General features: G+C 38.5%; 1 non-coding gene across 1 annotated transcript; it reads right to left on the reverse strand.

Moving 5' to 3' along the window:
• Window positions 1–18,249: 18,249 nt before the first annotated feature.
• On the reverse strand, window positions 18,250–18,357 carry LOC112724730 (small nucleolar RNA R71). Its single transcript, XR_003163879.1, has one exon. It is a non-coding gene; the product is annotated as a small nucleolar RNA R71 (small nucleolar RNA).
• Window positions 18,358–23,724: the final 5,367 nt, after the last annotated feature.

The raw sequence follows: 23,724 nt of genomic DNA on the forward strand, positions 1-23,724 counted from the left end.
TTCGAACGTCTTACTAGACAAGTCGAACGGATTGCTCGAATCGTAGATTATGAGGAAAGGGAAAGTCATAATGCCGGGGGAAATAATGAAGGATTCAAAAACCTATTTCAAAATGAAAACAATATTTTTAATCAAGAAAATCCTCATGTAGTTCCTCGAGGCCAAAATGCTGATGACTTTTTAGCCAGATTACGTAATAATCATGGTGGTGAACGTTATCAAGTCACCAGAATTGTGGAAAAAGTACTGAATCGAGTTGGTCTAAATGTTGGTTTTATGAATCAACCCCACTTTGTGTATGCTTTTCCCCAAGTTGTTCAAATGGCTGAAGTGCCAAGAGGGGTGAAAAATCCAAAGATAGTCACAAAGTTTGTTGGGGAAGTCGGAGAATCAACTACTGAACATGTGGCTCGATATTTGGTTGAGATTGGAAATTTAGCCAATGATGAAAATTTGAAAATGAAGTTTTTTCCTTCTTCATTAACGAAGAATGCATTTACTTGGTTTTCTAATCTCAGGCTAAATTCAATAACCATATGGAATCAGTTAGAAACTGCTTTTCACACTCAGTTCTATCGAGGAGAAATGAATGCAGCAGTTACTGATTTAGTGGCTTTGAAACGTGAAGATGGCGAAACCATTGATGATTATTTAATACGTTTCAAAAACACTAGAAGTAGGTGCTATGTGTCATTACCTGAAAGTGAGATAGTGAAAATAGCAACTATGGGGCTAGGATTTTATATGCGTAGAAAGCTGCTTAATGTACATATCCCTGATTTAGCCCGTTTGGCTGAAATGGTTCGTCAGACGAAACTCATGAAAAAGGAGAAAGAAAAGTATAGGAGTGAGCAATGATCAAAGAGTAAACCTTTTACTCGAAAAGAAAAAGTTGCCTATGTGACTATGGAGTCCTCAGAGGAAGAAATCGATTTCGAAACAGAGGTCGATTTGGCTGAACTTAAGAAAGGCCTTCCATATGTCTGTTCTTTACTCAAAAAGCTTCCTATGAATGAAAAATCAAATTATTCGAAACTGAAAAGTGGAAAGAAATATAGTTCTGATATTTTGAAATCTGATCAGATTTTTTATGTGTTGCTTAAAGATAGACAATTAATTCTGCCTGAGGGTAGAACTTTACTTTCGGTGAAAGATTTGAAAGGAAAGCCTTATTGTAAGTATCACCAAGCAACAAGTCATTCGACTAACATCTGCGTTCATTTCAGGGACTTAATTCAGGAAGCTATAATGGAGGGACGGTTGAAATTTGATGATGGCAAGAAGGAGATGAAGGTTAATACTGATCCCTTTGAAGCAGATGCTAGCTTTGTAGAGCCATGCTTTGGAGTAAACTTGGTTGGCATGTCATATGACTTTGATGTGGCTCTTGATGATTTTGAGTCACAAGTGAGATCTGTATATCCAGAGCAGGGGATGGTTTATTGGACTTTCTGGTTCAACAAAAAATTAAAGACCGTGATGTATCCTTGTGCCCACGGTGTAATGCTGTGTTTGATGCTGAAGCAGCGGCAATCTTTGAGAAAAAGAGAATGAAGAAAGAGTTGGCTCACAGGGAAGAGCAGGCGTGCCAGAGACAACCAATTCGGCACATTGAGGGTCAGTGTTCTAAGACTCCTCAACAGAGCGCGTCTACGCCTCTATGTAGATATCAAGCTATTGGTGTCCAGTGGATTCGGAACTGTCAGGTGTTCCAAAAATGGGATCATTTGTATCGACGTAACCCACAGTGGGGACATCGGGGACCTCCTTGAAATCAGTATCCCTATTATCGTGGTAGGGCCAGAGGACCTTCTAGAGGTAAGTGAGGCAGGAGAAATTTCAACTAGAGTAAGAAGCCTCAGGTGGAAGTAAGCAAGGGGGCAACGCCTTCTGTTCATTCTTGAATTGTCTTTCCTTCTGATGGAGAGATGTATCCAAAGGGGATTGCATCCTCTGCAAAGACCGAAAAGGGTAAGGCAATAGCCCAACCTTCAAGAGTCGACAAAAGCAAAGAAGAGGATGTCGATGAAGAATATTTTGAAGAAGGGGATGATGATATGATCAGGACGACTTCGATCATCCCCACTGAATATTTGGGAGAATATGAAGGAGACTCGGAAAAAGATTATGATATGGAGGATGAGGAAGCTTTTTCCTTTATTCAAATTGAAGATAAGCCAGGGTATTTTCTTCGGCCTACTGAGAAATAAATGTCACATCTCCGCCTACTTCATATAACAACTACTTTGAGTGGGATCAAAGTAAATAAGGTTTTGATTAATGGTGGGGCAGCAATCAGTTTGTTGCCTAAAAGGATGTTAATGAAGGTGGGGAAGCATCCTGATGACTTAGTCCCCACAAACATTGCTGTAACTGATTACAGTGGGCTTCAACTCCAGCGAGGGGTTTGGTTACTTTGACTGTGAAGGTTGGATCGTCCGAATGAAATACTGTGTTCGTGGTGGTTCCATCAAAAGCAAGCTATAATACTTTGTTGGGGCAACACTGGATCACGGTGTAGGGGCTGTACCTTCTACTGTGCATCAAAGTGTCATTCTCTGGACAAAGGATGGCAAACCTGAAGTCATCAAAGCAGATTCGAACCTTTATGTCGAACAACTGCAAATTGATTTCAGGATGTATAATCCTAAGTTAAAACCTCTAAATGTTGATTGAACACTGAATCCTTATAATTGTGAAGGTTGTTACTTGTCTTCAGAAGGCCTCTCGGTGAAGTTGCGTTACCTAGAATTGGGGTTTGCCCTGACTGGTTGGGACTGCTCGTCATGAAGATCTCTCGATGAAGTTGCCCTATGGACCAGGTTGAAGAAGTTTTTGATTACCTGGTAACCTTACATGATTATTTAAGTAGTTTTCATTTTGTAGAAAATAAAAATGGTTCTTCTGATGAAGTAGAATCACATAGGTTTAGTGGTTTTTCTAATTATCATTGTATCAACTCGATTTCTTCGGTCGAGTCTTTTTCTGGTTTAGATATTTCATATATATGTAATGAAAGTAATGCTTCGAATCCAATGGATGACTTGATAGCAGAAACGCATTGTGTTGAAAATCGAAGTAATGTTAATGAAATAAATCATTTAGTTCCTTCTATTTCTGATGATGTTATTGATTTCACTTTTGATTGCATCTATGATCTCGAACCACTGGGTTTTGAGAAATATTCGGTAAAGGATGATGATCATTATAAAGGGTTCGAATCTCAAGATCCTTTAGAGGAAGTAAATATGGGGACTCTTGATGATGTTTGAATTACATATATATGTAAGGATCTTACCGATCTATTTCGGACTGAGCTCTATAATCTTTTATATGAGTTTAAAGTTTGTTTTGATTGGGATTATCATAAGATGCCTGGTCTCGATCGTTCACTTATGGAACATCAATTGGCATTAAAACTGAATGCTAGACCTATGAAGCAAACTCCAAGACGTTTTACTCTGGAAATCAATGAGAAAATCAAAGAGGAAATAGAACGCCTAATTAAGGCAAAGTTTATTCAAACTGCACGCTATGTTGAGTGGGTTTCGAATATTGTCCCAGTAATGAAGAAAAATGGGAAGTTAAGAGTATGCATTGACTTTCGAGATTTGAATAATGCTACTCTGAAAGATGAATACCTTATGCCAATTGAAGATATGTTAATTGATTCTGCAGCAGGAAATGAAATCCTTAGTTTTATGGATGGTTATTTAGGATATAACCAAATCTTCATTGCGGAAGATGACGTGTCCAAGACTGCTTTTCGTTGTCCTGGGGCGTTAGGCACTTATGAGTGGGCAGTTATGCCCTTTGGTTTGAAAAATGCTGGAGCAATATATCAGCGGGCAATGAATGCAATTTTCCATGAGTTTATTGAAAATTTATCGAAGTATATATTGATGACGTCATGGTCAAATCGATTTCAGTAAGTCAACATATCGATCACTTGAGAAAGGCATTTGTGACCATGAGGAAGAAGGGATTAAAAATGAATCCTTTAAAATGTGCTTTCGGTGTGTCGGCTGGAAATTTTTTAGGCTTTGTTGTACATAAAAAAGGAATTGCAATTGATAAAAATAAAGCAGATGCAATATTGGCGTTATCTGCACTAAAATCGAAAAAAGAAGTGCAGTCCTTCTTGGGCAAGGTCAACTATCTTCGAAGATTTATTTCGAATCTTTCTGATCGAACTCGGGTGTTTGCCCCTTTGGTGAAGTTAAAGAATGATTCACAGTTCGAATGGACAAAGGAACATCAATTGGCATTTGATTCGATAAAGCTTACTTGTCTAATGCTCCGATTATGGCGAATGTTCGCCCACATGAGCCTTTGAAATTATATATTGCAGCATCTGAGAGTACAATTGGGTGTATGTTAGCCCAAGATGATGGAAATGAGCATGAACGGGCCGTTTATTACCTTAGTCGAGTTCTCACCGATATCGAAAGGAGGTATTCTCCGATAGAAAAATTGTGTGTCTTTATATCATGCCTGTATGAAATTGAAATGTTATATGGTGGCTAAATTGGTAAAGGTTATAGCACAAACCGATCTCATAAAATATATGTTGAGTTTTCCAATGTTACGAGGGCATTTAGGAAAATGGATGCTGGCATTAACGGAGTTTGATTTGCAGTATGTCCCGGCCACAGTTGTGAAGGGACAGGTCATTGCAGATTTTCTGGTAGACAATTTGAAAGATCTGAATGACCAGGGGGAAAATGTAATCGATGTTGAAGTCAATTATTGGAAATTATATTTTGATGGATCGAAGAACAAAGATGGTGCAGGGGTCGGAATCCTTATAATTTCACCAGAAGGGGTTCCATCAGAGTTTCGATTCGAGTTAAAATATCCTTGCTCAAATGATGTGGCAGAATACGAAGCTTTGATTTTGGGTCTCAAAATATTGCTTGCAATTTCATCTTTCTATCAACTGGAATATTAAGATCCTTCAAATACTGAGCAGTAGGCTTTCTTCAATCATTATCTTCCCATTCATCCATACACAAAACTTCTCTTTCACTCGCAGGTACTAAAATCTGATGAATACTAGCTAATTTCTCAAAATTTTCTGGACCAATTTTATATCTCGAAGCAATTTGGGCTAATTCATTAGCAATTTTATTATGAATACTTGGAATATGAACCAAAGAAACTTTTCGAAAAGAGGTTAACAACTCCCAAGTAGTTGTCAAATATTTTTGCAATTTCTCATTATTGCATTTAAACTCTTTCGACAACTGCTTCAAAACTAACTAGGAATCCCCCAATATCTGGACTTCCAAAGCCCCTTTACTAACACAATTTTTGAGACCCAAAATCAAAGCTTCGTATTCTGCCACATCATTTGAGCAAGGATATTTTAACTCGAATTGAAACTCTGATGGAACCCCTTCTGGTGAAATTATAAGGATTCCGACCCCTGCACCATCTTTGTTCTTCGATCCATCAAAATATAATTTCCAATAATTGACTTCAACATCGATTACATTTTCCCCCTGGTCATTCAGATCTTTCAAATTGTCTACCAGAAAATCTGCAATGACCTGTCCCTTCACAGCTGTGGCCGGGACATACTGCAAATCAAACTCCGTTAATGCCAGCATCCATTTTCCTAAATGCCCTCGTAACATTGGAAAACTCAACATATATTTTATGAGATCGGTTTGTGCTATAACCTTTACCAATTTAGCCACCATATAACATTTCAATTTCATACAGGCATGATATAAAGACACACAATTTACTGCTCAGTTGTTAAGGATCTTAATATTCCAGTCGATGGGAGTTTATTAAGATGTTTAGGCCAACATGATCAAAATGTTGCTTTAGGTGAAGTCCATAATGGGATATGCGGTCCCCATTAGGCTGAAAAGAAAATGAGATGGGTGTTATATCGCAATCATGTGTACTGGCCATCTATGATAAAAGATTGCATTGATTATGCAAAAGCATGTCAAGAATGTCAATTGCATAGTTCGATACAGTAGATCCCTACATCTGAGCTGCATTCGATAATAAAACCATGGCCATTTAGAGGCCGGGCCTTAGATTTGATTGGGTTGATTCACCCTCCTTCATCGAGACAACACAAGTTTATTTTGGTAGCAATTGATTACTTCACTAAATGGGTCGAAGCAATTCCCTTGATAGAAGTTAGTCAAAATGAAATAATAGACTTTATCGAGGAATATATTATCCATCGATTTGGAATTCCTCAAACATTAAGTACTGATCAAGGAACTATGTTTACTGGTCAGCGAATTAAGAATTTTGCAGCCTCGATGAATATTAATATGGTTACCTCAACCCCTTATTATCCACAGGCTAATGGGCAAGTGGAGGCAGCAAATAAAATTCTGATAAGTTTGATCAAAAAGCATATCGGGAATAAACCTCGAACGTGGCATGAGACTTTAAGCCAAGTATTGTACGCTTATCAAAATTTACCAAGAGGATCAACGGGTACTTCGCCATACAAATTGGTGTATGGTCATGATGCAGTGCTGCCATTAGAGATAAATCTAAATACTTTAAGAATATCGAAGCAGAATGATCTTTCAGTTGATGATTACTGGAATGCAATGTTCGATGAGTTGAATGAGTTAGGTTCGGAGTGAATCTTGGCACTTGAAAATATAGTTCGACAAAAAGAAAGTATTGCTCGAAGTTATAATCGTCGAATCAAGAAAAAATCTTTCGATATAGGCGAGTTGGTTTTGAAAGTTATTTTGCCAATGGAAAAGAAATCAAAATTTCTTGGCAAATGGTCCCATGCTTGGGAAGGTCCTTTTCAAATAATAGGGATATATTCTGGAAATGCTTATCAGATTAAAAATATCGAGTCAGAAAAAGTAATTAACTCGATTAATGGGAGATACTTGAAACAATACTATTGTTGGCAGAATTAGAGTTCAACATACACAAGTCCAGAAAAGATAAAAAAAAACTATCACACAAAGAGAAATTTGAAATGAAAAGAAATTCAAGGTGCCAATAGTTTTGTTAAATCAGAACGTAGCTTTGCCCTTCTGCTGTCCAGAGTTGAAAGCGCCTCAGCTTGTTTGAATTTGTCAAATTGGACTTTCTCGAGTTGTTTTTCATATTCTTCTCATTTAATCTCAATTGAAATAAGCTCTTGGATGAGGTGTTGCTACTCTTGTTGGGCCGTGGCCAGAGGTTTGACTATGGTAGCTCGTCTCTGGTGTATTTTGGCAAGCTTTTCATTAATCTGAGCTAATTCCGCTTCAAGTTTCGCTTTTTCTTGATCATAAAAAGCTTGAATGGAAATAGCATGAGAAATTCTTATATTGAATTCCTCACGAGAAGCTTGGACTGGTCGAAGGGCTGCAATACAACCTTCTATATTAGATTTGATCTTAGCTTCGTCGGTTTTAGTTTCCTGGAGTTGAAATTGAAAAGCTACGGTCTCGTTGAGAAGTTATTTGAATTCTTGAATCGAAGCAGAATGTGGTATGTTAGCTGAGAGTTCAAAGGAGGAATTTAAAAGATCAGACAAGAGTTGGTTAAGAATTGTATCATTAACCCATGTGGTAGGTGGATGATCCAAGAGCTTTATGAGTGACTGAAGCTGTTCTCGAGTGTCAACACTTAGTTCGAATGAAGGTCTTGATGTAGCAGGTTTTGGGAGTGTTGGCACTGGTATAGGTACTTCATCTTCTTGGATAACTTGGTCCAGAACAAAGATAAAGCTGGCCAATGTAGCACTTGTAGGAGTGGTGGAGGCATCTAGTGTGTCAGATACTTGTCCAGGGGGAGTTTGAAAACCAGCTTGTTGAGGAGGACTAGGCAGTTTTTGAGGAGTCTCTAAGACCCTGGATCGAGGAGAATCTGAATTGGTGGTGTCAGCAACTCTAGAAACAGAGTCGGAGTCTGGAGCCACCTGATTTTCTGCAGAGAGTGCAGCCTGATTATTTGGTGAGTTTGACTCAAGTATTAAAGTGTCTACTGAAGAATGTTGCAAAGGATCTGTTGTCAGATCAACCACTTGTGTTACATGGGGAGGTGGAAAAATGGTCTGGAGTGGCTGAGTAGACCCTGTGACTTGAATTGAATCATGAGACGTGGAGTGCCCTGGATCATAATGCTATTGCAGAATTGGTCGATCAGGTGCCACAGAAGATGTAATTGAATGAGCAGTAGTGGTAGGCTGGTATAAAAGGTACACAGTTAAAAGTTAAAATTTATTTTAACTTAAATGAAATACATTTAGAGATGATTGTATTACCTGAATTAGTCTGGGTTTTCGAACTAATTGGGAACAAGGATCTGAGTTAGCTGTGTCCTCTGATTGGGGAGAAGCAGCAAGAATGTTCTGAATGTTTTGCTCATTCCCATTAGAACTCTCGCTTGACAGTTGTAACCGTAACTAATGAGGAGATTAGAATTGAAAGTTAATATATAGATGTGATTTCTAAAATGTGTTAGTTGGAAATATATGATTATGTGTGAAATAGTAGATGGATAATGGTTACCTTTCTGGAAGTCTTGGTAGGAGTTCTTCGACTTTTGTGTTGTGGTTGCCGAGAAGAGGTTGTTGTGTCGGCCTTTTTTTTTGGGGATTTTTTGGGAGAACCCTCAGCAGCAGGGTTTGTTCGAATGACAAATTGCTGGATTGCCTCTAAGGTATGATTGTACCTAGAATAGTAGGCAGCCCACCATTCGAAACAAGATTTCGTAATGTATGAGCTACGATCATAAACAAGGAAATTAAAATGTTCCTTGTGTTGTTGATTTGTTGCAAGGAGAAAATCAAAGTCGCGTTGAGAAGGCAGAGTGATATGGCAGAGTGGTTTGTTGTTCCGAGGAAAAGGGGTTGGAATGGCTTGCGAAAATCCCAGTTGTCTGGCTGTAAAGTGAGGGGCGTATAGGGTCACTTTGAGCTTTTCCTTTTTATGCTGGGGTAACCTTATAGGAATTACTTGAACAGCTAACAGATTCGCCCAGTTTTGATTAGCTAGTTCACTTTCCTCTATGTCATGTGGAAAGAGCAAGCGATCGAGCCACGTAGGACCATGATTTCGATGCAAAAAAAGGGGCGAAATCTAAATCCTCATTGTGAAAATTTTTACAGGAATGGAAGAGAGAAAAAATAGCCCAGAATCGGTCCTCATCTGTTTGTGTATTTGGGAAGTTGGGTTTATAATCAGCTAATCAAAAAGCTTCGATGTGCTGTTTATCGATGCCACCACCTCCAGGTTTCGTCATAAATCTTTCGAAAATAGCATTGAGCCATAGTTGGAGGAGCCAGAGAGGGCCACCTGTGCTGATTATACTATTGTCTCGAAGACAATGAACGAATTGACCAAGTTCTTTGAAAATGTGCCCTAGAAGAAGCTTGGCCAAAATAAGAACTTTCTCTTCGTAAAGCAAAGCAACCAAGGGAAGAAAGAGCTTTGACATTTGGACGCTTTGGGAACAGAAAAGAATTGCATTCAGCCAATAGAATAAGAAGGCTACATGTTCATCATCTGTAACATCAATATTTTCTGCACCCATGTTATTAGCGATGAAATCGCTGTAAGAATTGGTTAAGGCAACATTGTATTTGCGCTCAGGCTGCATGTTAGGAGTACAATCTGGAGAGTTTATTGGGATCCCCGTGATAGCAGTTACATCCAAAAGGGACATTCCGATCATTCCACAAGGGAGGTGGAAGTTGTTGGTTGTCCTGTTCCAAAAGCAAGTCACAGCCCCAATCATCCAAGGGAGCGTTGTAAGTGAAAAATGGGAGAGCCTTAGTAGTTCTTGTATTCCTAAAGCCCCTAGTCAGCACTTTTCGTGGGTTCAAGGCATTGGTACCAGGCTGAGAAGTCGAATCCTCGAGGATTAATCTTTGGATTATTCCTGAAGGGTTTTTGATTAATGAAGTGGGAGATGTTAAAAGCTTGGTTGATCAATAGATCCTCACCTTCGGCACTAGGGAAGAAAGAAAGTTTTTTATTTGCCCTCTCTAGGGATTCGATCAGCTCGAGGAAACAATGGGTATCTTCACCTATTGTGAAGGGGATTAAGATTTTAGTGTCATTAGTTTGCAGTTGAGGATCGTCAATGACTTCATCATTGACTTGGTTTAGTATGCGAAGGGCTGGTGGAGCTGGCGGCGCTACTGCATGACCTTTACCTTTGTCTTGAGCAGTAGCATGAGAAGAGGAAGCGGCCATTGTAGAATGAAGGAAAAGGAAATGGAAGGTTAAAGATTCTATAAGGAGGTTTGATGTAAGAAGGATGCAGAGAACAATGAGTTCAAGGAAAATTTGAACAAGGGTGAGATTGGTGAATTTAAAGTGGTACTGTAGCTGTTACTGTAGAAAGAATGCGAATAGAGATAACTTCGCAAGGAAGATGAAGTGGAAGGAAGAGGAAGCGTGAGTCTTGAGAAACGTGTTGAGTGGGTCAGTATTAATAGGAAGTTAAATGATAGTTATTACTGATTTAAAAACTGAAATTTGAATTTGGATTAAGTGTTTTATCTTCCAATAAAGTTATCGAGAGCAGACATATTAATCCAATGGGGCAATTTGTTGATCGAAAAATATTTTTCGATGGAGGTAAAGCTGTCGAAGACATAAGCAGTTTTCGAGAAGACTCACGCGCAAGCATTAGATTGAGGTTTTTCGGCACAGATTCGATTTCAAGGTTTTTCGATAAATCGAACAAGGTACTTGATTCAGGTAATCGAAATGAGTTATTCGAATAAGTGATTCGAGTAATTATGGTAGTGGAGAAGTTAGAGGCTTCTATCACACGAGGAAATCATGGGAAACGTTTAGGCGGGAACGGTTTTACCAAGGAGAACGCATTCAAAGTTGTGATCTTGTAGTTAATTGTAATTAATTGACAGTTATCAGAAAGTAGATTATAAATACCAAGAAATCGTAGGGAATGAGGGTTGGAACTTTTACTCAAAAAACACTCAAGCACACTCACATCCCAGAGAATTTCTGAGTCTGCGATCGAGTAACTTTTCTGTAGGGTTCCTTCCATATTTTCTTTCTTTTAATTTACCTTGTAAACTTTACTTTTCAAGCAGATTTATCTTTCAAGTGCTCTTTATCTTCTTCGTCTAATTTACATTTCTGCACTTGAAATTTCCATGTCAAAGTCCTCTGACCCAGTCAAAGGCGTTTTATTTGCTTTCTTTCAATTTCAGCGCAAACTTTTCCGTTTTCTGCGTATTTTGTTTTTGAAAAATTTTCCTTTTATTTCTTTCATCAATTTATCAATTTCAATTTATTTTTATTTCTAAAACTTACCTAATTAAAGACACTTTGATACACTTTTAGAAAAACTGGTACCTGCACAGAGGAGTAGGTTTCGCTCCTAGACCACTAGATATCGAACCACCATCGATTTGCTAAAAATCGACAAAACAGGGAGAATATTTCGCATAAGGCTAGGATTCCCAGCACCACCCACACCACGAGTTGGCAACCAGTCAACAGCGTGTAAGGACAGATAATTTGCTACTAATTTAATTTGCTAATAATACATAATAATATTTAATATTATAAAATATAAAAGACTAAATATTATGTTTGAATAAAAATAATTTACTTTTTATAAATTTAATTAAATATGCTCAAGTTAAGAGAATTAAGATGCAAATTTGATTCAAATTGAGAGTTTAAATCTACAAATAAAAACAAAGTGTAGCTTAAATCTTATCCCATCCTATCAATTATCACCCCTAAAAAATAGGTGTTAGTAGCTTTACCCCAAAATGAAATACTAGAAGAATAACTATTCGAACAGTCAATTTGCACATAACATCTGTTGCTTTTCGAATTATATAATGATCATGAAAACGCACATCAATCAATTTGCACCTAGGATAATAATTCGAACAATTGACTTTTGTTTTTTTATCTAATATCTATAACAATCAACAATCCACCATGCGGATAAGTTACCACAAAAAAAACAAGGAACAAAATGATTGAAATAAACTGTGATACTCCATAAACTCTAATTGAAATATCTACTGCAGCTACAAGAATGACAAACTCCAGATCCCACAAGAAAATTGCTTCTGAGTTAACTTCATATTCCAAACTTCCATTCACATGCAAAATCAGTCAGGATCTGCTTTGTCGAGAAAAAGGAAGGCAAAGACTGTTCCATGCACCTAAGTTGGGTCGAAAAGTGAGAGACTTGTTAGAGAAAGTCCATGGTTCCAACCTCATCAAGGTTGCTAAGCATAGACGAGCAGCTAGGACTTCCTTGGATCTGGTTTAAGAGGCCATATTATCCTGAGGTTCAGGTGCTTGTAATTGAGTCTCCACCAGTGCCTCTGGTTCGTATCCGAAATCAGGTTTAGAGGCCTCTTCTGATTCAGGTTTTGATTCTGAAACCAAACCTTGATCTTGCTCTTGTTGCTGCTGACCATCTGGTTGTTGCTTTTGCTGCAAAATTTGATTATCGTCCTCAATTGGATTACCTAAGTTAACCAGACCTTCAGCATGATCTTGTGATTGTAACTGCTCCTCACATTGGTTTGTGTTTGTGTCTAGCTTTATTTTCCGAGGCCTCCCTCTCCCCCTACCACTCCCCTTGCCTCTACCTCGACCTACACCATCACCTCTGCCTCTGCTGATGCCTCTACCTCTACCTCTACCCCTACCACTAGAATTCTGCTGATCTTGATCATCCGTTTGCAATTGCTGCTCAGAATGATTTGCATCTTGATCTATTTTACGAGGCCTTCCCCGACCACGACCTCTACCTCTACCTCGACCTAGACCTTTACCAGTACCTCTGCCTCTGCCTCTGCCACGACTATACTCCCTTGGGTTGTTTGCATCAGTCTCTGACTTACAGGGCCTTCCTCTGGGACGCTTAGCTGGACGATGCTCAACACTCCCAGACACTAGATTCTCACATCCTTGATTTCCATGTAGCGGTTGATCATTATGAACATTCTCAGGAGCTAACATAGCTTTGTTTTTAAACATTGTTGGTTCCTTGTGCCTTCCTTGACCTGCAACTTGAACTTGAGGAGATGACTGCCACTGCTTCTCGATAATATTTATCTTGGGCTTTTGTGCATCAAGAATAAGGTCACCTAACGGTAAAAAGCACTCCTCTTGATCGTCTGCAACTGGCTAAGATTTCAGGTGCCCCTCTCTGCATTGGCGCTTTGGATAATGCTTCTCAGGATCACCAGATACTGAGTTCCCATCTTTCTTTTGTTCATGAACATCCAAAGATGACATTTATTGTTTCAATTGTCCTTCTGACAGTACACATTCTGAACCCAGAAGATCAAGTGGCTTCTGGTAATCAATAACATTCAGCACAGTTGGTAGGGATGAACAAATTATTTCTGGGTGCACTATGGAGTACTGTTGGCAACAAATTTTAAAAGCATATCATCATGCCCGACAACAAATTTTAAAAGCATATCATCATGCTCATAGTTACATGGAACAAAAAATAAGCATAAGATTATATTTCTCTGAATAATTTAAGGAACAAAGGATGATGGTCAGTAAGGCAAAAAAATTAGAATAAAACAAATTCTCTGAAAGTTTCTTTCTAATATTGATAAGGAAAGGACAAGGGTTGTCACCAAATGACCCAGAGTAGGGTTAAATTAGCCTCTCGCGAATATGCAAGGTAAAGCTTCCTAATACAGATCTACATAGTGGATCAAACCCTTCCAAGAACTCTGGGCAGAGTGGAAAGTTTATAGCACTAAGCTTCCCTTTATTGAAAACAAAAAGAACGGCATAAATATATACGAAAGGAAATGCCAATTGTTCCCCAATACTGTCCTGTATAGGAAAGCTTCAAATGTCATCAAATTAACTCCAAGTACACATTATTAAATAATTTCACTTTTCTAGATTAAATAAAAGCATAGCAAATCCCAATATTGCAGCAAGGAAAGATATGACACTTATTTTATGAAAACCTTTCCTAAAACTCTCTAATCAATCAAATTCTTGGATATAACGAGTAAACGAGCTCCAATAAAAGGGCACTAACAACTAACAGCTCCACCACATGAATGATAACTATCAAGTACCAACAGCAGATGCCAAAAATGATAGAAACACCATAATACCTGATCTTGTAACTTGATGAGCGGATAATTTATACGCTTTTTGACATTGTTTTTAGTATGTTTTTAGTAGGATCTAGTTACTTTTAGGGATGTTTTTAATAGATTTTGTGTTAAATTCACATTTCTGGACTTTACTATGAGTTTGTGTGTTTTTCTGTGATTTCAGGTATTTTCTGGCTGAAATTGAGGGACTTGAGCAGAAATCAGATTCAGAGGTTGAAAAAGGACTGCTGATGCTGTTGGATTCTGACCTCCCTGCACTCAAAGTGGATTTTCTGGAGCTACAGAACTCGAAATGGCGCGCTTCCAATTGCGTTGGAAAGTAGACATCCAGGGCTTTCCAGAAATATATAATAGTTTATACTTTGGCCAAGAATAAACGACGTAAACTGGCGTTCAACGCCAGCTTTCTACCCAAATCTGGCGTCCAGCGCCAGAAAAGGATCCAAAACCAGAGTTGAACGCCCAAACTGGCACAAAAACTGGCGTTCAACTCCACAAATGGCCTCTGCACGTGCAACACTTAAGCTCAGCCCAAACACACACCAAGTGGGCCCCGGAAGTGGATTTATACATCAAATACTTACTCATGTAAACCCTAGTAGCTAGTTTATTATAAATAGGACCTCTTACTATTGTATTAGGCATCGGGGGATTACCTTATGATCCTTTGATCACGTTTTGGGGGCTGGCCATCTCGGCCATGCCTGGACCTTTCACTTATGTATTTTCAACGGTAGAGTTTCTACACTCCATAGATTAAGGTGTGGAGCTCTGCTGTTCCTCAAAGATTAATGCAAAGTACTTCTGTTTTCTATTCAATTCATCTTATTTCGCTTCTAAGATATCCATTCGCACCCAAGAACGTGATGAAGGTGATGATTATGTGTGACGCTCATCATCCTTCTCCCTTATGAACGCGTGCCTGACAAACACTTCCGTTCTACATGAAATAAGCTAGAATGAATATCTCTTAGATCTCCTAACCAGAATCTCCGTGGCGTAAGCTAGAATGATGGCGGCATTCAAGAGAATCCGGAAAGTCTAAACCTTGTCTGTGGTATTCCGAGTAGGATTCAATGATTGAATGACTGTGACGAGCTCCTAACTCGCGATTGCAGGGCGTTAGTGACAAACGCAAAAGGAGAGTAAATCCTATTCCAGCATGATCGAGAACCGACAGATGAATAGCCGTGCCGTGACAGGGTGCGTGAGCATATTATTCACTGAGAGGATAAGATGAAGCCATTGACAAGGGTGATGCCTCCAGACGATTAGCCGTGCCGTGACAGGGCATTGGATCATTTTCCCGAGAGATGACCGAAAGTAGCCATTGACAGTGGTGATGTATCACATAAAGCCAGCCATGGAAAGGAGTAAGACTGACTGGATGAAGATAGCAGGAAAGCAGAGGTTCAGAGGAACGAAAGCATCTCCATTCGCTTATCTGAAATTCCTATCAATGAATTACATAAGTGTTTCTATCCCTATTTTATTAATTAATATTTGAAAACACCATTATCACTTTATATTTGCCTGACTGAGATTTACAAGGTGACCATAGCTTGCTTCATACCAACAATCTCCGTGGGATTCGACCCTTACTCACGTAAGGTATTACTTGGACGACCCAGTGCACTTGCTGGTTAGTTGTATCGAAGTTGTGACAATTATGAATTAAGATCAGAGCACCAAGCTTTGGAGCCATTACCAGGATTTGTTCGAGCCTGGAGATCACAATTTCGTGCACCAAGTTTTTGGCGCCGTTGCCGGGGATTGTTCGAGTATGGACAACTGATGGTTCATCTTGTTGCTCAGATCAGGTAATTTTCTTTTTGTTTCGTTTTCAAAATATTTTCGAAAAAAAAATGTTTTCAAAAATAAATTATTCTATAGCTTCAAAATTTTTAAGAATGAATGCTAGTGTTTCATGAAGCATGTTGAAGCCTGGCTGGCTGTAAAGCCATGTCTCAATTCTTATACTCAAGAGAAGAGCTTCTTTATCTTTCTTAGCCAATTGGCTGTTGAATGTAAGGAATGTCAGGCGTGTCATGTCTAAGTTACATACTAAAGCTTGGCTGGCTATCAAGCCATGCCTGACCCTTTGATTGGAGCTTTAGAGCATAAGATTCCTGGAATTCATATTAAAAATTTTGAATCCTTATTTTTCTTTTTTCTAAATAATTTTCGAAAAAAAAATTAAATAAAAATAAAAATACAAAAAAATTAGAAAATCATAAAAATCAAAAATATTTTGTGTTTCTTGTTTGAGTATTGAGTCATATCATAAGTTTGGTGTCATCTGCATGTGCATCTTGCATTTTTCGAAAATTTCATGCATTCATGGTGTTCTTCATGATCTTCAAGTTGTTCTTGGTAAGTCTTCTTGTTTGATCTTGATGATTTTTTGTTTTGTGTCTTTTCATGTTTATCATATGCATTCTTGAATTCTTAGTGCCTAAGCATTAAAGAATTCTAAGTTTGGTGTCTTGCATGTTTTCTTTGCATTAAAAATTTTTCAAAATTGTGTCTATGATGTTCATCTTGACATTCATAGTGTTCTTGGTGTTCATCTTGACATTCATAGCATTCTTGCATGCATCACATGTTTTGATCTAAAAATTTCATGCATTGCATCTTTTTAGTATTTTTCTCTCTCATCATAAAAATTCAAAAATCAAAAAAATATCTTTCCCTTTTTCTCTCATCAAATTCGAAAATTTGAGTTGACTTTTTCAAAAATTTTTAAAATTTAGTTGTTTCTTATGAGTCAAATCAAATTTTCAATTTGAAAATCTTATCTTTTTTTAAAATCTTTTTCAAAAATCAAATCTTTTTCAAAATTCTTAGTTGTTTTCGAAAATTTTAAAAATATTTTTCAAAAATCTTTTTCTTATTTTTATACCAAATTTTCGAAAATAACAATAACAATTAATGTTTTGATTCAAAAATTTGAAGTTTGTAACTTGCTTGTTAAGAAAGATTCAAACTTTAAGTTCTAGAATCATATCTTGTGATTTCTTATGAATCAAGTCATTAATTGAGGTTTTAAAAATCAAATCTTTTTCAAAACTAATTTCAATCATATCTTTTCAAAAATATCTTCTTATCTTATCTTTTTCAAAAATATCTTTTCAAAATATCTTCTCTAACTTCCCAACTTCTTATCTTTTCAAATTTGTTTCAACTAACTAACTAACTTTTTGTTTGTTTCTTAACTTTTTCAGAAATACCTAACTAACTCTCTCTCTCTCTAATTTTCGAAAATATCTTCCCACTTTTTCAAAAATTTCTTTTTTTATTAACTAATTATTTTTATTTTTAATTTTAAAAATTTTTCGAAAAAAAAAAAATTTACTAACCTTTTTCAAAAACTATTTTCGAAAATCACTAACTCTTTTTCAAAAATTGTTTTCAAAAATTCACTTCCCCCTCTCATGTTCTTCTATTTGTTTATTGATATACTAACATCTTTCCTTCAACTCTCCAAAAATCCGAACCCCCTCTCTCTCTGAGTTCAGATTTTCTTCCCTTCTTTTCTTCTACTAACCCAAGGATCCCTATACGGTGGTATAAAGGATCCATATTATTATTTTTTCTGTGCCCTCTTCTTTGTCATATGAGCAGGAGCAAGGACAAGAACATTCTTGTTAAAGCAGATCCAGAATCCGAAAGGACTCTGAAAGAAAAAATTAAGAGAAGCTAAAATACAACAATCCAGAGATAACCTTTCAGAAATTTTTGAACAGGAAAAGGAGATGGCAGCCGAAAATAATAATAATATAAGGAAGATGCTTGGTGACTTCACTGCACCTAATTCCAATTTACATGGAAGAAGCATCTCCATTCCTGCCATTGGAGCAAACAACTTTGAGCTGAAACCTCAATTAGTTTCTCTAATGCAGCAGAACTGCAAGTTTCATGGACTTCCATCTGAAGATCCCTTTCAGTTCTTAACCGAATTCTTGCAGATATGTAATACTGTTAAGACTAATGGAGTAGATCCTGAAGTCTACAGGCTCATGCTTTTCCCTTTTGCTGTAAGAGACAGAGCTAGATTATGGTTGGATTCTCAACCCAAAGACAGCCTGAACTCTTGGGATAAGCTGGTCACGGCTTTCTTAGCCAAGTACTTTCCTCTTCAAAAGCTGAGCAAGCTTAGAGCTGATGTTCAAACCTTCAGACAGAAAGAAGGTGAATCCCTCTATGAAGCTTGGGAAAGATACAAACAGTTGATCAAAAAGTGTCCTTCTGACATGCTTTCAGAATGGACCATCCTGGATATATTCTATGATGGTTTATCTGAGCTATCAAAGATGTCACTGGACACTTCTGCAGGTGGATCCATTCACCTAAAGAAAACGCCTGCAGAAGCCTAAGAACTCATTGACATGGTTGCTAATAACCAGTTCATGTACACTTCTGAAAGGAATCCTGTGAGTAATGGGACGCCTATGAAGAAGAGAGTTCTTGAGGTTGATACTCTGAATGCCATATTGTCTCAGAATAAAATATTGACTCAGCAAGTCAATATGATCTCTCAGAGTCTGCATGTAATGCAAGCTGCATCCAACAGTACTCAAGAGGCTTCTCCTGAAGAAGAAGCTTATGATCCTGAGAACCCTGCAATAGCAGAGGTGAATTACTTAGGTGAACCTTATGGAAACACCTATAACTCAACATGGAGAAATCATCCAAATTTCTCATGGAAGGATCAAAAGCCCCAACAAGGCTTTAATAATGGTGGAAGAAACAGGTTTAGCAATAGCAAGCCTTTTCCATCATCAACTCAGCAACAGACAGAGAACTCTGAACAAAATGCCTCTAATTTAGCAAATCTAGTCTCTGATCTATCTAAGGCCACTATAAGTTTCATGAATGAAACAAGGTCTTCCATTAGAAATCTGGAAGCACAAGTGGGCCAGCTGAGTAAAAGGATCACTGAAATCCCTCCTAGTACTCTCCCAAGCAATACAGAAGAGAACCCAAAAGGAGAGTGCAAGGCCATTGACATAAGCGCCATGGCCGAACCTGTGAGGAGAGGAGAGGACATGAATCCCAAGGAGGAAGACCTCCTGGGACGTCCAGTGGTCAATAAGGAGCTTCCCTCTGAGGAACCAAGGGACTCTGAGGCTCATCTAGAGACCATAGAGATCCCATTGAACCTCCTTATGCCCTTCATGAGCTCTGATGAGTATTCCTCTTCTGAAGAGAATGAGGATGTTACTGAAGAGCAAACTGCCAAGTTTCTTGGTGCAATCATGAAGCTGAATGCCAAATTATTTGGCATTGATACTTGGGAAGTTGAACCTCCCTTGTTCATCAATGAACTAAGTGATCTGGATCAACTGACATTGCCTCAGAAGAGACAGGATCCTGAAAAGTTCATAATACCCTGTACCATAGGCACCATGATCTTTAAAGCTCTGTGTGACCTTGGTTCAGGAATAAACCTCATGCCCCTCTCTGTAATAGAGAATCTGGGAATCTATGGGGTGCAAGCTGCTAAAATCTCATTAGAGATGGCAGACAGCTCAAGAAAACAGGCATATGGACAAGTAGAGGACGTGTCAGTAAAGGTTGAAGGCCTTTACATACCTACTGATTTCATAGTCCTGGATACTGGAAAGGAAGAGGATGAATCCATCATCCTAGGAAGACCTTTCCTGGCCACAGCAAGAGCTGTGATTGATGTTGACAGAGGTGAAATAGTCCTTCAATGGAATGAGAACTCCCTTGTGTTTAAAACTCAAGGATCCCCCTCTGCAACCATGGAGAGGAAGCAGAAAAAGCTTCTCTCAAAGCAGAGTCAACCAGAGCCCCCACAGTCAAACTCTAAGTTTGGTGTTGGGAGGCCACAACCAAACTCTAAGTTTGGTGTTGAAATCCCATATCCAAACTCTAAGTTTGGTGTTGGAGAGTCTCAACAAAGCTCTGCACATCTGTGAGGCTCCATAAGAGCCCACTGTCAAGCTATTGACATTAAAGAAGCGCTTGTTGGGAGGCAACCCAATGTTTATCTAATTCCTATTTTTATTGTTTTTCATGTTTTCTTAGGTTCATGATCATGTGGAGTCACAAAATAAACAAAAAATCAAAAACGGAATCAAAAACAGCAAAAGAAAAATCACACCCTGGAGGAGCATCTATCTGGCGTTCAAACGCCAGAACAGAGCATAGTTCTGGCGCTGAACGCCCAGAATGGGAGCATCCTGGCGCTGAACGCCCAGAACAAGCATGGTTCTGGCGTTCAACGCCAGAAATGGCAGCAAAGGGGCGTTGAACGCCCAAAATGGGCACCAACCTGGCGCTGAACGCCCAGAGTTGTGTGCAAGGGCATTTTGCATGCCTAAATTGGTGGAGGGATGTAAATGCCTTGACACCCCAAGATCTGTGGACCCCACAGGATCCCCACCTACCTTCACTCACTCTCTTCTCTCTTCTCAATCATCCTCTACTCCCAATAAACACTCATCCCTTCTGTCTTCCATTTACCACTCACACCCATACACCCACTTACCTTCAAAAATTCAACATCTCTTCCCCACCCAATCCCACCCATATGGCCGAATACACACAGCCATCCATCTCCTCCATATCCTCTTCTTCTTCTATTCTTTCTTCTTTTGCTCGAAGGCGAGCAACATTCTAAGTTTGGTGTGGTAAAAGCATAGCTTTTTTGTTTTTTCCATAACCATTGATGGCACCTAAGGCTAGAGAAATCTCTAGAAAGAGGAAAGGGAAGACAAAAGCTTCCATCAAGGGTCTATAGCTCAGTGGTAGAACATTTGACTGCAAATCAAGAGATCCCTGAGATACCTCAGGGGATACATTTTCTTCCACACAATTATTGGAAGCAACTAAGGGTGGAACATCAAGAGCACTCCATCATCCTTCATGAAATCAGAGAAGATCTAAAAGCAATGAAGGAGGAGCAACAAAGACAAGGAAGAGACATAGAAGAGCTCAAGGTCATCATTAGTTCCTCAAGAAGGAAACGCCACCATTACTAAGGTGGATTCATTCCTTGTTCTTATTTCTTCTGTTTTTTGTTTTCTATGTTATGTGCTTATCTGTGTTTGTGTCTTCATTACATGATCATTAGTAGTTAGTAACTATGTCTTAAAGTTATAAATGTCCTATGAATCCATCACCTCTCTTAAATGAAAAATGTTTTAATTCAAAAGAACAAGAAGTACATGAGTTTCGAATTTATCCTTGAACTTAGTTTAATTATATTGATGTGGTGACAATGCTTCTTATTTTCTGAATGTATGCTTGAACAGTGCATATGTCTTTTGAAGTTGTTGTTTAAGAATGTTAAATATGTTGGCTCTTGAAAGAATGATGACTAGGAGACATGTTATTTGATAATCTGAAAAATCATAAAAATGATTCTTGAAGCAAGAAAAAGCAGCAAAGAACAAAGCTTGCAGAAAAAAAAAAATAGGCAAAAAAAAAATATATAGAAAGAAAAAGAAAAAGCAAGCAGAAAAAGCCAAAGCTCTTAAAACCAAGAGGCAAGAGCAAAAAGCCAATAACCCTTAAAACCAAAAGGCAAGGGAAATAAAAAGGATCCCAAGGCTTTGAGCATCAGTGGATAGGAGGGCCTAAAGGAATAAAATCCTGGTCTAAGCGGCTAAACTAAGCTGTCCCTAACCATGTGCTTGTGGCGTGTAGGTGTCAAGTGAAAACTTGAGACTGAGCGGTTAAAGTCAAGGTCCAAAGCAAAAAAAAAAAAAAAAGAGTGTGCTTAAGAACCCTGGACACCTCTAATTGGGGACTTTAGCAAAGCTGAGTCACAATCTGAAAGGGTTCACCCAATTATGTGTCTGTGGCATTTATGTATCCGGTGGTAATACTGGAAAACAAAGTGCTTAGGGCCACGGCCAAGACTCATAAAGAAGCTGTGTTCAAGAATCATCATACTGAACTAAGAGAGTCAATAACACTATTCGAAATCTGAAGTTCCTATAGATGCCAATCATTCTGAACCTCAATAGATAAAGTGAGATGCCAAAACTATTCAAGAGGCAAAAAGCTATAAGTCCCGCTCATATGATTGAAGCTCTGTTTCATTGATAGTTTGGAATTTATAGTATATTCTATTCTTTTTATCCTATTTTGATTTTCAGTTGCTTGGGGACAAGCAACAATTTAAGTTTGGTGTTGTGATGAGCGGATAATTTATACGCTTTTTGACATTGTTTTTAGTTTGTTTTTAGTAGGATCTAGTTACTTTTAGGGATGTTTTTAATAGATTTTGTGTTAAATTCACATTTCTGGACTTTACTATGAGTTTGTGTGTTTTTCTGTGATTTCAGGTATTTTCTGGCTGAAATTGAGGGACTTGAGCAGAAATCAGATTCAGAGGTTGAATTCTGACCTCCCTGCACTCAAAGTGAATTTTCTGGAGCTACAGAACTCGAAATGGCGCGCTTCTAATTGCGTTGGAAAGTAGACATCCAGGGCTTTCCAGCAATATATAATAGTCCATACTTTGGCCAAGAATAGACGACGTAAACTGGCGTTCAACGCCAGCTTTCTACCCAAATCTGGCGTCCAGCGCCAGAAAAGGATCCAAAACCAGAGTTGAACGCCCAAACTGGCACAAAAACTGGCGTTCAACTCCACAAATGGCCTCTGCACGTGCAACACTTAAGCTCAGTCCAAACACACACCAAGTGGGCCCCAGAAGTGGATTTATACATCAAATACTTACTCATGTAAACCCTAGTAGCTAGTTTATTATAAATAGGACCTCTTACTATTGTATTAGGCATCGGGGGATTACCTTATGATCCTTTGATCACGTTTTGGGGGCTGGCCATCTCGGCCATGCCTGGACCTTTCACTTATGTATTTTCAACGGTAGAGTTTCTACACTCCATAGATTAAGGTGTGGAGCTCTGCTGTTCCTCAAAGATTAATGCAAAGTACTTCTGTTTTCTATTCAATTCATCTTATTTCGCTTCTAAGATATCCATTCGCACCCAAGAACGTGATGAAGGTGATGATTATGTGTGACGCTCATCATCTTTCTCCCTTATGAACGCGTGCCTGACAAACACTTCTGTTCTACATGAAATAAGCTAGAATGAATATCTCTTAGATCTCCTAACCAGAATCTTCATGGCGTAAGCTAGAATGATGGCGGCATTCAAGAGAATCCGGAAAGTCTAAACCTTGTCTGTGGTATTCCGAGTAGGATTCAATGATTGAATGACTGTGACGAGCTCCTAACTCGCGATTGCAGGGCGTTAGTGACAGATGCAAAAGGAGAGTAAATCCTATTCCAGCATGATCGAGAACCGACAGATGAATAGCCGTGCTGTGACAGGGTGCGTGAGCATATTATTCACTGAGAGGATAAGATGAAGCCATTGACAAGGGTAATGCCTCCAGACGATTAGCCGTGCCGTGACAGGGCATTGGATCATTTTCCCGAGAGATGACCGAAAGTAGCCATTGACAGTGGTGATGTATCACATAAAGCCAGCCATGGAAAGGAGTAAGACTGACTGGATGAAGATAGCAGGAAAGCAGAGGTTCAGAGGAACGAAAGCATCTCCATTTGCTTATCTGAAATTCCTATCAATGAATTACATAAGTGTTTCTATCCCTATTTT

This window comes from Arachis hypogaea, chromosome 11, assembly GCF_003086295.3.
Source record: "Arachis hypogaea cultivar Tifrunner chromosome 11, arahy.Tifrunner.gnm2.J5K5, whole genome shotgun sequence".
Lineage (NCBI taxonomy): Eukaryota > Viridiplantae > Streptophyta > Magnoliopsida > Fabales > Fabaceae > Arachis > Arachis hypogaea.